Below are 16475 nucleotides of genomic sequence, written 5' to 3'. Positions count from 1 at the left end.
GTTCCTGGACAGGAAGAATCAATATTGTGAAAATGACTATACTACTAAATGCAATCTACAGGTTCAATGTGATTCCTATCAAATTACCAATGACGTTTTTCACAGAACTAGAACAAAAAAGTTCACAATTCATATGGAAACACAAAATGATCTGAATAGCCAAAGTGGTCTTGAGAAAGGAGAATGGAACTAGAGGAATCAACCTTCCTGACTTCAGATTATACTACAAAGCTACAGTCATCAAGACAGTATCAGATCAGATCAGTCGCTCAGTCGTGTCCGACTCTTTTCGACCCCATGAATCGCAGCACACCAGGCCTCCCTGTCCATCACCAACTGCCGGAGTTCACCCAGACTCACGTCCATCAAGTCGGTGATGCCATCCAGCCATCTCATCCTCTGTCGTCCCCTTCTCCTCCTGCCCCCAATCCCTCCCAGCATCAGAGTCTTTTCCAATGAGTCAACTCTTCGTATGAGGTGGCCAAAGTACTGGAGTTTCAGCTTTAGCATCATTCCTTTCAAAGAAATCCCAGGGCTGATCTCCTTCAGAATGGACTGGTTGGATCTCCTTGCAGTCCAAGGGACTCTCAAGAGTCTTCTCCAACACCATAGTTCAAAAGCATCAATTCTTCAGCGCTCAGCTTTCTTCACAGTCCAACTCTCACATCCATACACGGCCACAGGAAAAACCAGAGCCTTGACTAGACGGATCTTTGTTGGCAAAGTAATGTCTCTGCTTTTTAATATGCTATCTAGGTTGGTTATAACTTTCCTTCCAAGGAGTAAGTATCTTTTAATTTCATGGCTGCAGTCACCATCTGCAGTGATTTTGGAGCCCAGAAAAATAAAGTCTGACACTGTTTCCACTGTTTCCCCATCTATTTCCCATGAAGTGATGGGACCGGATGCCATGATCTTCGTTTTCTGGATGTGGAGCTTTAAGCCAACTTTTTCACTCTCCACTTTCACTTTCACCAAGAGGTTTTTTAGTTCCTCTTCACTTTCTGCCATAAGGGTGGTGTCATCTGCATACCTGAGGTTATTGATATTTCTCCCAGCAATCTTGATTCCAGCTTGTGTTTCTTCCAGCCCAGCGTTTCTCATGATGTACTCTGCATATAAGTTAAATAAACAGGGTGACAATATACAGCCTTGACGTAGTCCTTTTCCTATTTGGAACCAGTCTGTTGTTCCACGTCCAATTCTAACTGTTGTTTCCTGACCTGCATACAAATTTCTCAAGAGGCAGATCAGGTGGTCTGGATTTCCCATCTCTTTCAGAATTTTCCAGTTTATCGTGATCCACACAGTCAAAGGCTTTGGCATAGTCAATAAAGCAGAAACAGATGTTTTTCTGGAACTCTCTTCCTTTTTCCATGATCCAACGGATGTTGGCAATTTGATCTCTGGTTCCTCTGCCTTTTCTAAAACCAGCTTGAACATCAGGAAGTTCACGGTTCACATATTGCTGAAGCCTGGCTTGGAGAATTTTGAGCATTACTTTACTAGCGTGTGAGATGAGTGCAATTGTGTGGTAGTTTGAGCATTCTTTGGCATTGCCTTTTTTTGGGATTGGAGTAAAAACTGACTTTTTCCAGTCCTGTGGCCACTGCTGAGTTTTCCAAATTTGCTGGCATATTGAGTGCAGCACTTTCACAGCATCATCTTTCAGGATTTGAAATAGCTCAACTGGAATTCCATCACCTCCACTAGCTTTATTCATAGCGTTGCTTTCTAAGGCCGACTTTACTTCACATTCCAGGATCTGGCTCTAGGTCAGTGATCACACCATCGTGATTATCTGGGTCGTGAAGATCTTTTTTGTACAGTTCTTCTGTGTATTCTTGCCATCTCTTCTTAATATCTTAATATCAAGACAGTATGGTGCTAGCAAAAAACCCCCCAAAACTATAGACCAATGGAACAAGAGAGAAAGCCCAGAAATAAACCCATACACCTATGGGTACCTTATTTTTGAGAAAGGAGGCAAGAATATACATTGGGACAAAGACAGACTCTTCAATAATTGGTGCTGGGAAAACTGGACAGCAACATGTAAATGAAGGAAATTAGAAGACTTCCTAACACCATACACGAAGATAAACTCAAAATGGATGAAAGGCATAAATGTAAGACCAGAAACTATAATACTCTTAGAAGAAAACATAGGCAGAACACTCGATGTAAATCAAAGCAAGATCGTCTCTGACCCACTCCCTAGAGTAATGCGAATGAAAACAAAAGTAAACAAGTGGGACCTGATTAAACTTAAAAGCTTTGCACAGCAAAGGAAACTATAAGCAAGGTGAAAAGACTACCCTCAGAAAAGGAGAAAATAATAGCAAAGGAAACAACTGACAAAGGATTAATTTCCAAAATATACAAGCAGCTCATACAACTCAATGCCAGAAAGCAAACAACCCAATCAAATAGTGGGAAAAAGACCTAAACAGACATTTCTCCAAAGAAGACATACAGATGGCCAACAAACACATAAAAAGCTGCTCAACGTCACTCATTATTAGAGAAATGCCAATCAAAACTACAGTGAGATATCACCTCGCACTGGTCAGAACGGTCATCATCAAAAAGTTTACAAACAATAATTGCTAGAGGGGGTGTGGATAAAAGGGAGTGCTCTTACATTGTTGTTGGGAATGTAAATTGATCAAGCCACTATGGAAGACAGTATGGAGATTCCTTAGAAAACTAGGAATAACACCACCATATGACCCAGCAATCCCATGCCTAGGCATATACCCTGAGGAAACCAAAGTTGAAAAAGATACATGTATCCCACTACTCCTTGTAGCACTATTTACAATAGCTAGAACATGGAAACAACCTAGATGTCCATCAACAGATGAATGGATAAAGAAGTGGTGGAATATATATATAATGTAATATTCCATTCAGTTCAGTTCAGTTGCTCAGTCGTGTCCGACTCTTTGCGACCCCATGAATTGCAGCATGCCAGGCCACCATGTCCATCACCAACTCCCGGAGTTCACCCAAACTCATGTCCATAGAGTTGGTGATGCCATCCAGCCATCTCATCCTCTGTGGTCCCCTTCTCCTCCTGCCCCCAATCCCTCCCAGCATCAGGGTTTTTTCCCAATGAGTCAATTCTTCGCATGAGGTGGCCAAAGTATTGGAGTTTCAGCCTCAGCATCAGTCCTTCCAATGAACACCCAGGACTTATCTCCTTTAGGTTGGACTGGTTGGATCTCGGTGCAGTCCAAGGGACTCTCAAGAGTCTTCTCCAACACCACAGTTCAAAAGCATCAATTCTTCAGCGCTCAGCTTTCTTCACAGTACAACTCTCATATCCATACATGACCACTGGAAAAACCATAGCCTTGACTAGACGGATCTTTGTTGGCAAAGTAATATCTCTGCTTTTGAATATGCTATCTAGGTTGGTTATAACTTTCCTTCCAAGGAGTAAGTATCTTTTAATTTCATGGCTGCAGTCACCATCTGAAGTGATTTTGGAGCCCCCCAAAATAAAGTCTGTCACTGTTTCCACTGTTTCCCCATCTATTTCCCATGAAGTGATGGGATCAAATGCTTCAGCTATAAAAAGGAACACATTTGAACATTGGGGTACATGTGTCTCTTTCAGTTCTGGTTTCCTCAGTGCGTATACCCAGCAGTGGGATTGCTGGATCATAAGGCAGTTCTATTTCCAGTTTTTTAAGGAATCTCCACACTGTTTTCCATAGTGGCTGTACTAGTTTGCATTCCCACCAACAGTGTAAGAGGGTTCCCTTTTCTCCACACCCTCTCCAGCATTTATTGCTTGTAGACTTCTGGATGGCAGCCATTCTGACTGGCGTGAAATGGTACCTCATAGTGGTTTTGATTTGCATTTCCCTGATAATGAGTGATGTTGAGCATCTTTTCATGTGTTTGTTAGCCATCTGTATGTTCATCGCAGCACTGTTTATAATAGCCAGGACATGGAAGCAACCTAGATGTCCATCAGGAGATCAATGAATAAGAAAGCTATGGTACATATACACAATGGAGTATTGCTCAGCCATTAAAAAGAATACATTTGAACCAGTTCTAATGAGGTGGATGAAACTTGAGCCTGTTATACAGAGTGAAGTAAGCCAGAAAGAAAAACACCAATACAGTATACTAACGCATATATATGGAATTTAGAAAGATGGTAACAATAACCCTGTATATGAGGCAGCAGAAGAGACAGTGATGTATAGAACAGTCTTTTGGACTCTGTGGGAGAGGGAGAGGGTGGGATGATTTGGGAGAACGGCTTTGAAACATGTATAATATCATATATGAAATGAGTTGCCAGTCCAGGTTCGATGCATGATACTGGATGCTTGGGACTGGTGCACTGGGACGACCCAGAGGGATGGTATGGGGAGGGAGGAGGGAGGAGGGTTCAGGATGGGGAACACATGTATACCTGTGGTGGATTCATTTTGATATATGGCAAAACCAATACATTATTGTTAAGTTAAAAATAAATAAATAAATAAAATAGAAAAAAAAGAAACTCTATTAAAAAAAAAAAGAACACATTTAAATCAGTTCTAATGAAGTGGATGAACCTAAAACCTATTATACGAGTGAAATGAGTCAGAAAGAGAAAGATGAATATTGTATTCTAATGCATATATATATACAGAATATAGAAAAATTGTACTGAATAATTTATTTACAGGGCAGCAATGGAGAAACAGACATAGAGTAGACTTATGGGCCTGGAGTGAGGGGAAGGAGAGGGTCAGATATATGGAAAGAGTAATATGGAAACTTACATTCAGTTCAGTTCAGTTCAGTCGCTCAGTCATGTCCGACTCTTTGAGACCCCATGAACCGCAGCACGCCAGGCCTCCCTGACCATCACCAACTCCCAGAGTTCACTCAGACTCACGTTCATCGAGTCAGTGATGCCATCCAGCCATTTCATCCTCTGTCATCCCCTTCTCCTCTTGACCCCAATCCCTCTCAGCATCAGAGTCTTTTCCAATGAGTCAGCTCTTCGCATGAGGTGGCCAAGGTACTGGAGTTTCAGCTTTAGCATCATTCCTTCCAAAGAATGCCCAGGGCTGATCTCCTTCAGAATGGACTGGTTGGATCTCCTTGCAGTCCAAGGGACTCTCAAGAGTCTTCTCCAACACCACAGTTCAAAAGCATCAATTCTTCAGCGTTCAGCTTTCTTCACAGTCCAACTCTTACATCCATACACGACCACAGGAAAAAACATAGCCTTGACTAGATGGACCTCTGTTGGCAAAGTAATGACCCTGCTTCTGAATATACTATCTAGGTTGGACATAACTTTCCTTCCAAGGAGTAAGTGTCTTATAATTTCATGGCTACAGTCACCATCTGCGGTGATTTTGGAGCCCCCCAAAATAAATTCTGACACTGTTTCTACTGTTTACACATTACCATATGTAAAATAGATAGCCAATGGGAATTTGCTGTATGGCTAAGGAAACTCAAACAGGGCTCTGTATCTACCTAGAGGGGTGGGATGGCGATTGATATGGGAAGGAGGTTCTAAAGGGAGGGGATATATGTATACCTATGACTGAAATCATGTTGAGGTTTTACAGAAAACAACAAAGTTCTATAAAGCAATTATCTTTCAATAAATAAAAATTAAAAAAAATAGAAAAAGAAAGCTGGTAAAAGTAGAATATATATATATATATATATATATATATATATATATATATATATATATATACTACCCAAAGCTACCTATAGATACAATGCAATCTCCATCAAAATTCCACAGGCATTTTTTATAGAAATAGAAAAAGAAGCAATCCTAAGATTCATATCCAAACACAAAAGAGCCTGAATAGCCAAAGCAATCTTGAAAAAGAACAAAGCTGGAAGCATCAAACTTTTAAAATTTCAAACTATATTACATAACTGTAGCAACCAAGACAATATGGTAGTGCCATAAAAACAGACATAGAGACCAACTGAACAGATTTAAAGCCTCATAAATAAACCCATGTGTGGCAGTCAACTAATATTTGAAAAGAGAGTCAAGAATATTCAATAAAGGAAAATATAGTCTCTTTAGTAAATTGTGTTGCAAAAACTGGAATTCAAATGCTAAAGAATGAAAGTTTCTCCATCTATTTAATTTTATGATTTTATATTTAAAATGGGTCTTTTGTAAAAAGTGTAGATTTGATTTGAGTCATGTTTTTTCATCTGCCCTGACATCTGTCCTTTAACTGGTGCAGTTTAACTGATACTTAAAGTGAATACTGATATAATCAGATTAATACCTATCATATTTCTTACTTTTTATTGCCCTTATCATTCCTTTATTGTCTATGTTGTCCTTTATTATTTCTCTATCTTTTGTGATTTTAATGGGGTATTTTATATGATTACATTTTCTCTTCTTTTTTAGCATATCATTTGCATGTTTTTTTTTACTCTTTTTATTGGAGAAGGCAATGGCAACCCACTCCAGTACTCTTGCCTGGAAAATCCCATGGATGGAGGAGCCTGGTAGGCTGCAGTCCATGGGGTCTCTAAGAGTCGGATACGACTGAGCGACTTCCCTTTCACTTTTCATTTTCATGCATTGGAGAAGGAAATGGCAACCCTCTCCAGTGTTCTTGCCTGGAGAATCCCAGGGACGGGGGAGCCTGGTGGGCTGCCGTCTTTGGGGTCGCACAGAGTCGGGCACGACTGAAGCAACTTAGCAGCAGAAGCAGCATGGTCACCCTACACTTTGCAATATACATTTTCAACTAATCCAAGTCTACTGTACAGTAATCTCTGCTGTTTTGTTTCTGTTACGTATCCTGTATAACAAAAAAATTCTAATTTTCCCTCCCCATTTACTTGTATCATTGTTGTCATTCATTTCACTCATACATAAGCATACAAAAGCACATAAATGTTGAAATTATGAAATCAAGTAATTATTACTGTTATTTTGAACAAACTGTTATCTATTAGACCAAATAAGAATGAGAAAAATGTTTTAATTTTACTTTTACATATTCCCCTTTCAATGCTCTTTCCTTTTTCAAACGTAAATGCAAATTTCTTACCTATACTATCGTTCCTCTTTCTAAAGATCTTCTTTTACCATTTTCTGGCAAGAAGGTGTAGTGGCAACAAAATTCCTCTATTTGTCTGAGAAAGTCTCTACTTTTCGCATCACTTTTGAAGGATAATTCACAAGGTACAGAGATTCAGGTTGTTTTTTCTCTGAACTACAAATTTCTCACTCCATTGTCTTCTTATTTGCATTGTTTCTTGGGAGATGTTGGATGTATTTCCTTTCTTAGTTTGAAAATCACATGCCTAGGTGTACTGGAGAGGGAGCAAGGGGAGTTATTTATCTTGCTTTGTAGTCTCTGAGCTTCCTGGATGTGTAGTTTTATATCATATTAATTTGGGGAATTTCTCAGTCATTATTGTTTTAAATATTTCTTGTTTATTTCTCTGTCTTCTGATTTTCCCATTGTGCCTGGAAGCTGAATCGCTTCCGTTGTGTCTGACTGACTGCGACTGTAGGGACTGTAACCTGCCAGACTCCTCTGTCCATGGGACTCTCCAGGCAAGAATACTGGTATGGATTGCCATGCCTCCAAGGGATCTTCCCAACCCAGAGACCGAGCCCATGTCTCTTAGGTCTCCTGCATTGGCAGGCAGGTGCTTTACCACTAGCGCCACCTGGGGAGCCCACAGTATTCCCATTATGTGCATATATATATATTTTTTTTTTGGAGTTATCATTAGATTTTATTTTTTATTTTTTTGGTTGCTGCAATTTTTTTTAAATTTTATTTTATTTTTAAACTTTACATAATTGTATTAGTTTTGCCAAATATCAAAATGAATCCGCCACAGGTATACATGTGTTCCCCATCCTGAACCCTCCTCCCTCCTCCCTCCCCATACCATCCCTCTGGGTCGTCCCAGTGCTCTAGCCCCAAGCATCCAGTATCGTGCATCGAACCTGGACTGGCATATTAACCTCTGTAGTTGAGTCACGGTTCCTGAATATTCCGTTCTGGCATTTGTTTTCTTTTTGATCTTTTTATTTTTTGCTTTGCAATTTGGGAGTTTTCTGTTGATAAATCCTCAAACAAAGACGTATTTTTCCTTAGTTGTGTCCAGTGTCCTAATGAGCCCCTTAAAGTCATTCTTCATTTTTGTTAACAGTGTTTTTGACTTCTAACGTTTCATTCTGGTTCTTTTCAGAATTTCCTTTGGTCTGGTTCTTGTCCATCTGTTCTTGCATGCTGTCTGTTTTACCCACGAGACTCCTTAGCAGTGTAATCATGCTGTTGTTTAGTCACTAAGTCATGTCTGACTCTTTGCTACGCATGAACCGTAGCCCACCAGACTCTGCCATGGGAGTTCCCAGGCAAGAATACTGTAGTGGGTTGCCATTTTCTTCACCAGGGAATCTTCCTGCCACCAGGGAGCAAACTCATGTCTCTTGCATTGGCAGGTGGATTCTTTACCACCACTGAGCCACTTGGGAAGCCCCTAGTGTAATCCTAGTTGTTTTAAATTCCTGGTTAGATGATTCCAATATCTCTACTATATCTGAATCTGATAGGCTCTGTCTTTCCAAATGATTTTTTTTTTTTTTTTGCCTTTTAGTATATTTTGCAATTTTTTTCTTTGATATCTAGGCATGATGTACTGGGCAAAAGGAACTGCTATAAAGAAGCCATTAGTAATACTGTGGTGAGATATGGGAAGAGAAGTGTTCTATGATTAGAACTATGATTAGATCTCAGTGTTCCAGTGAGCCCAACTCTGGATTTTGAACCTTTCATATGCCTCTTGTTCCCCTGCATTCCCTTACACATAGTTAAGTGGAACAGGATGGATAGAATTGGCTAGAGTTGGGTATTTCCATCCTCTCAGTGAGGCTCGGATAAAATGCTAGCAGACAAGTCTCTGATTAAATAGTTTCTCCTGAGGGCAAGGCTTGATTAGGAGAACAGAACGTTTTGGTGTTATTTTAAAATGGTTCTTTTTCCCCTTCTCCTTTCAGAAGCATGAGGGAATATTTGCCCAATACTCACTGAGAACCTTGGTAGAACATAGGGAGTTAAATGTCACTAAAGTGAGTAGCCCCCTGGAGTTTTTAACTCTCAGAGTTGTTCACACTGAGCCTCTAGAGATTTGTCAATAAAGTTCAGGTTTTTCTACCCCAGCACCAGTTATTGCAGAAGTTGCTACTGATGGGTTTCTGGTTTGGTAAGTTGTAATTGATTGTATTTTCTTGTTGGTCTCCCCAATTTGCAGAAATTGTGCTCATAAAAAACAAAGAAAGAACTCATGGTCAAAGAAACAGAAGACTAAGACATTGCCAAAAAGTATTTTTCTTAGGGGAATAGAATACTTATGAAAAATTATTGGAAAAAAAAAAAAAAGAAAAATTATTGACATCAAACTTAATAAAATGCAGATTTTTATAAAACGATGTACAAGATAAGATGATAAAAAACCAGATTTAGATGGATTAGGAATTCTTTGATAGACATTCAAAATATAGAAAAGATGAATAAGAGAAGAGTTTACAAAGATTAAGATTACAATGAATGATAAAAAACAACATTAGAACCAGCATATCTCCTCTGAATAGGAATCTAAGGTTCCTGACCTTTTTTATGTTCCTACTTTTCTCTTTATTTTTTTGATAAAAAAAGGGATTGCTATGGCAAAGTTCAGAACATTCATGGAACCCTCTAGTGGTGAGTCACTGAAGATTTTAATATTCTTTCATTTTTTTCATTTGATTTCATCAGACTTATAATTAAAATGAATGGATCCCGCAAAAGCTTAGCCTGGCCATCTTTTTATCTCTAATTCATTCTCCTTTCCCACTTGGCATTCCCTGCTACATTAAAGTAGGTTAGCACTACTCTAGGTTTGTAGGAAAAACCCCCAGCTATCTATAGTTTTTATAATCACGATACTGTTGTTCGCCTCTTTGTGACCTCATGGGCTGCAGCATGCCAGGATTCCCTGTCCTTCACTGTCTCCTGGAGCTTGCTCAAACTCATGTCCATTGAATCAGTGGTGCTATCCAACCATCTCATCCTCTGTTGTCCCCTTCTCCTCCTGCCTTCTATCTTTCTCAGCATCATGGTTTTTTCTAACGAGTTGGCTCTTCGCATCAGGTGGCCAAAGTATTGGAGTCAACTATGTGTGTGTGTGTGTGTGTATATATGTTATGTATCCAATATATTGGGCTTCCTAGGAGGTAAAGAATCCTCCTACTAATGCAGGAGATGTGGGTTTGATACCTGGATTGGGAAGATCCCCTGGAGAAGGAAAAGGCAACCCACTCCAGTATTCTTGCTTTGGAAATCCCATGGACAGCAGAGCCGGGAGGCTACAGTCTGTGGTGTCACAAAAGAGTCAGACACAACTTAGCAACTAAACAACAACAAGAATCCTATGTATTATGTAATGCATGGTAGATAGATAATGTTGGAAACCACTTAAATAAGATAGCTTTGTCCTACCTGGTACAAGAATTAGGCAATCCTCAATCTCCTATCCCAAGAAATGTTTATTTTCATTTCTACTGAGCAAAGTGAAAAGAGGGATGACTAGGGGAAAGGCTGATTGGAAATGAGTACCTTTGAAAACTCTCCAAGTGCAAGGGAATCAGACAAAAACATTTTAAAATGTGGAAAGAAATGACAGCTCTAGAATATAGAGGACAGAATACCAAGAAACTGCCTACATACTAGAAACAGATGAAAAAACAAATGAAATTTTAAAATATCGATAGTACAATAGAAAGATGTTCTAGTGTTGAAGACTTAAACTTATAAGTAAAATAATGCTCACAATATACCATGGAAGAAGAAAAAAAGGAGTCAAGCCTAGAGACCCAAACATTTAGAATGTCAGTGGTATTTTTTGAACTTTATAGGTATCTTGGCCAGGAAAAATGGTAATCACACAAGATTTAAAGGAAAACTAGGGTGTCCTTGGACTTTTCCTTGACATCATAAATTCAGAGGACAAGAGATGAATACCTCACAGAGAAGTCATTACTGGGCCCACAGCTGTACCCAGGATGTAGACAGGCTTTGTTTGGTTTACACAATGCTCAAGTGTGAATTTCGTTTTAAAATACTGTAGTTGCTTTTTCATCAATAATGGTAAGATTTGCAATGCGTCTCCCATGTTTCCTCAAAGCAACAATGATCTGGGGCTGAGCAGTGTCTGCATCACTTGCCTGTTTCTCCCAACGTTTCTCCCAACGCTGAGGGAAATTGTCAGTGAGTGTTTCCTATAGGGTTTGCACTATTTCTCTTAAATAAAGAGATAATTCTATACACTTATGGTTCTATCAATAGGACACAAGTGAAAGATAAACAGAAACTATATACCTTAAGAAAAATGAAAGAGGAAATACTTTCATGTAGAGTCTCTTGTTTTTAAAAGGCAAATATTCCTTTTATCCATGATTAAGAAAAAAACAAACCAATAACAACAAAGAAAACTTAAACTTGTTTCATGGATTTGCCTAATCTTATCCTTTCTAGGCATTTGAAGTTTCAAACTCATTTTTCTCTTCATAGTGAAAGTTTGGTACTCCACTGTTCTAAATTTTGGACATTTTTTTTAATCCCCTCAGAAAAAGGGAGAGGTTTTTCTCAAAATAAGCCATAATTCATAGGTTATAAAACCCAAGTGCCATTTTTTGGGGAAAAATAAACCAGGATACAAACTAGTGGGAGTCTTTTGCTCACTAAAAAGTAAACCAGAATAAAATTTTAGTTTTTACCTTTAGATTTACCTCCCCAAAACAGTTTTAGGAAATAAAATATATTTTGTAGAAAAATAGAGAGCAAAAATATAGAAATGTTATATGCAAATATAAATAAGAAGAGAGATGATTGGTCACAAACAAGTATAATATTTGTTTTTTAATTCCTTCCTGAAGCATGTTTACGATACTTGCTAAAGTCTAACTACCTGCCTTCCTCTTTCCACCTTCCTGAATTCTCTTTTAATTGCCTCTCATGCTATTGCCAGGATTTATAACTGTATCAAGCAGGGAAGATCAAGGTGATCAAGTCCATATGTACTATCTTCTCTGGACTGTTAGTCTAGTGGGATACTCTTCGAAAATACATTTAAAAATTTCCAAGGAGAAAGTAGTAAAGGCCGAAGTGCTTTAATAAATAATAAATTATGTAATACAATGAATGCTTGCATTTTCTGGGAAAATGTTTTACGATAAATTGGATGACAATTCTTCATAAAAGACCACTACACTAAGGCCAGCCTCAGTGGCCTTATTTGTGTTTACAGTGGCCTCAGTTGTATATACAACTAAGCAATAACTATGCTTTTTACTCTCAAGAATAACGAATATGGGACCTTTTAAAACGGATTTTCTTGTGCACATTTTTCTTTAAAATTCATGATTCCAAAATGTTCTTGATCTTTGTGCATACAAAAGTACAGTTTGAAGCAGAGGTTGGAAGGTTGGTACTTAAGGAAGATGAAGAGCAAATAATGACTTGACTTTGATTCCATTTGCAAGTAATGGGGTGATAAGTTACAATATGAAGATCTTTGCATCAGCTATCATAATATGTCCTATTCCTACAGTTGTCATATTTATAGAAAGATGTTATTTTCCCCAAATGAGTTTGCTGCTATACATTGGACTTATTTTAAATGAGAAAAAATAACTCCCCCAAAGATAACTCTTCTACCCCCATAGGCAATGATCCTTCTCTTCCTTAAGGTGAGGAAAAGGAATTAGAATCATATTACCCTCTAAAATAATCTATCAAAATTATTTTTATTATTATAGATTCACTTTTTTGATGAGAAATTTCCAGTGGCCTGATATTACACAGAAAACTCTATACTCTTTAGTTGTCCATCTACGCACACTACAGCTTTATTCCATAAAGACTCACTATATAAGATGGATGGATGGATAGATAAGACAGAAATACAGTGTCTGATCAAAAGAATAAAGACATTAAAGGAATAATGTGTGTTTGTTAGTCACTCAGTCGTGTGTGACTCTTTGCAACCCCATAGACTGCAGCCTGCCAGCCTCCTCTGTCCATGGACTTCTCCAGGCAAGAAAACAGGAGTGGGTAACCCTTTTCTTCTCCAGGGGATCTTCCCAACCCAGAGTTTGAACCCAGATCTCTTGCACTGAAGGTGGATTCTTTACCATCTGAGCCACCGGGGAATCCCTAAAGAAATAAATCAAAAGTTAAAACTGATAAAGTAACAAGGCAAATGGTGGTACAATTGCTACACTTGAAATTCTCATCAGTAGAGCCTCATGAACAATAATTTCTCTGCATAATATAACAGAAAATGGATTTGACAGTGTTCTCAAAATTAAATACAACAGTGGATTTTACATAGTGTTCTTATAAAGTTGCCCAGAAAACTATAAGGTGAATAGCATAGCAACAAAATACAAGTGAGTTAAGGTATTTCATCAGGAACCCAATAGTTTTGATTCAGCTTAACAGCCAAAATTTACAAGAAACGTGCTATCAATAGTACTTCTTATAACCAGAATTTTCCTAAGGATTAGTTTACAGAGTTCTAGGTTATATTCTTTGTCAAGATCTCGTATTAGTAATAGTCTGCATTCAGGGATAAACCTTTCCTTTTAGCACTTAATAAAGTGGAGTGGTAGGGAGGAGGAATTGAGTAGTGCACCCTTCAGAAGCTTAAAAAACCTACCTGCTTAAATGAAATTTTATCCTCCACTGCTTACAGAATATAATGAAGGTCCTTCCAAAAATGTTTCCTGATTAGACTGTATTTCGAAATCATTGGAATTAAATGTCCTGTGGGAAGAATATCAGTTTATTTGGCACCACAGTAACTCAGGCAGCAAATATGTATGGTATGCCTATTACATGTCTATTATTCTGTGCTCTGAGGATGCAGCAAAGAGCAAAAGCAAGCTGCAGTTTGGACAAAACCCCTTTGTCATAAAGGATCAAAGGCAAACAGACAAATAGCCCATATACTTCAGCGCAGAGAGGAAAGGGGTTTAAGAAGCAGCGAGATTAAGAATGGACAGATCTTTCATGTGTTTCTCAAAGAAAGTGAAGCTAGTAAAATTTTCTTTGGTAGACGTATAAGTTCACGTGGTGAGAGGTCCACGGAGTATGTGTTCCATGTGATAAAATGAGATCATAAGTTGATTTTAGATGACAAATTAGAAGACAGAGAGGAACTGGAGAAAGTTGGGGAGCATTATATGGTTCAGGTAGACAGTTTTAGCTTTAAAACTTTGTATGAGGGGATAAACTTGGGTATATGATTTATGAGCTGTCAGCTGCATAGCATAGGGGAGAACTTGATGGGGCCAGAAAATTCCAACTATTCCTGCCAATGTAATATTTCTATATAAACCCTCAATCTCTGCAGTTGCTGCAATATAGCATTTAAAATTGATGAACCTGACTTCTGGCTTTGCTATTATCATTCTCTGTGCTTGTTCTCAGATGCCCTTGACATATTATTTATATTTCCATGCCCTGCCTCAGTTTTTTCTTGAGAGAGACTAATCTGCTCTCACTCTGTTCTTCCAATTTTCATTACAGGTATCACATTCTATATTCACATTATAATTTTCATTTTAATATCTCAAGCCATAGAATGAAGGGATTTTATCTTATGTTTCCATGAACCCTCTAGTACCAAACAATGTAGTGGCTTATACATCTTATCAGCCTTCTTTTTTCTCTATGAGTTGTTATTTTAAAAAAAAATCAGAGGTTAAAGGGGAAATATAATGTGGTGTTAATGTGTGAAATAAATTTTATTTAGGTTTCCGATTATACAAGACAGAGTTCATATTGGTCAGTCTCCTGATGAAGATATTTCCTTCTTTAGTTTTGCTTAAATCAGTTATTTGTTTTATACACACAGAAAATTACATGTACAATAGTTCTGCAAACTTATAAGACAATTCTTTCAAATGTAAATTTCATAGAAAACTCATCACCTAAGACAGGTGAACCTATAAATATTCGCTGTCATAATAAACAGACTGAACAAGTGCTTTTCTGTTGAAATATAGCATTCTAATTGAACGCTGGCAAGCAGCCAGAAAAAGCAGGTATTTGGGAAAGGGGGAAATAAAGAGGAGTAACAAAAACATGTATAATTCTTGAATTGTTTTCTTTTTTTTTATTTTATTTTATTTTTAAACTTTACAATATTGTATTAGTTTTGCCCAACATTGAAATGAATCCACCACAGGTTTCTTTTGATATGAAATGACCTAGATTTTTGGAATTCTAAATATAAGAGATGACTTTTGAAAACAAATAATTAGAAAATATTACACAATTATTCCAAAGAAAAGCTCTTGTAGATTAAGAAAAAATTTCAATGCATGAGACAGAAAAAATAATCAAATTGTTTCCTAACTTAACTACTTATTCCACATTTATATTGCCTTACAGTTCTGTTTTAATGCAACATTTTTCTGTGATTTATGATATTCTAAAATGATTGAACTCTGTAGTGGCTAATTCTAGTTCTGTTTTCAATATAACATCTTTTCTCTTTGCTCTTCTGATTCTCTATTTTCCAATATAGAGTAATTTAATAGGCACAAGTTACACTTTGAGCCAAAGTTATATTTTTTTAGAGGAAAGAGGTAAGCATTATTGAATTTGATATAGCTTTTCTTTTGTCAAATTTCTATGGCTGTGTAATTGCTTTGTATTGTGTGAACTTGACTATGTGACATGTGTGAAAATTACGAAGCAGGGCTGAAGATACAGCTAATTAACCCCTACCAGCAATTCAGTTTTATTAAGGTTTCCATGTACACAATAACAGTTGACCCTTTGAAGGCTATGTCTTTACCCTACTGACATGTGCTTGCAACAGAAATTTAAAGCACCTTTCATGTAATGGAGAAGGAAATGGCACCCCACTCCAGTATTCTTGCCTTGAAAATCCCATGGACAGAGAAGCCTGGTAGGCTACAGTCCATGGGGTCGCACAGAGTCGGATACGACTGAAGCGACTTAGCAGTGGCAGCATGTAATTAAAGGAGAAAATTGGCAGTTTGAATAAAACAATTTCTATTAGAGTTTGTACTCTACTATATTCTGTTGTATCTGATATCAAAGGATAAAATTTTATAAGATGTAACCGTTGCTTGACAAAATGAACTTCTAAAAGTCTTTCATAATTTGTAATATGAACATATGGATTCTAAAAGCCATGGGGTCGCACAGAGCCAGACACGACTGAAGTGACTTAGCAGCAGCAGCAACACCTGGATATATCAGTAGAGGATTTCTGTTTTGTTGTTAATGGTGGTTGTTAGTGCATTGTATCTGTTTTAGTTTTGTTTCCTTTGATTTTGCTCAGGTGTTTCTTTTTTAACAGTAATGATGACACCTTCCTTCTAAAAGGTTGACGTTGCCTCCGATTGATGTGGCTGAAAC

The sequence above is a fragment of the Bos grunniens genome, chromosome 5 (genome assembly GCF_055505025.1).
Source record: "Bos grunniens cultivar Pamir isolate PY7600 chromosome 5, Bosgru_T2T1.0, whole genome shotgun sequence".
NCBI lineage: Eukaryota > Metazoa > Chordata > Mammalia > Artiodactyla > Bovidae > Bos > Bos grunniens.
The sequence above is the reverse complement of the archived record's forward strand: the minus strand, read 5'-3'. Positions refer to the sequence as shown.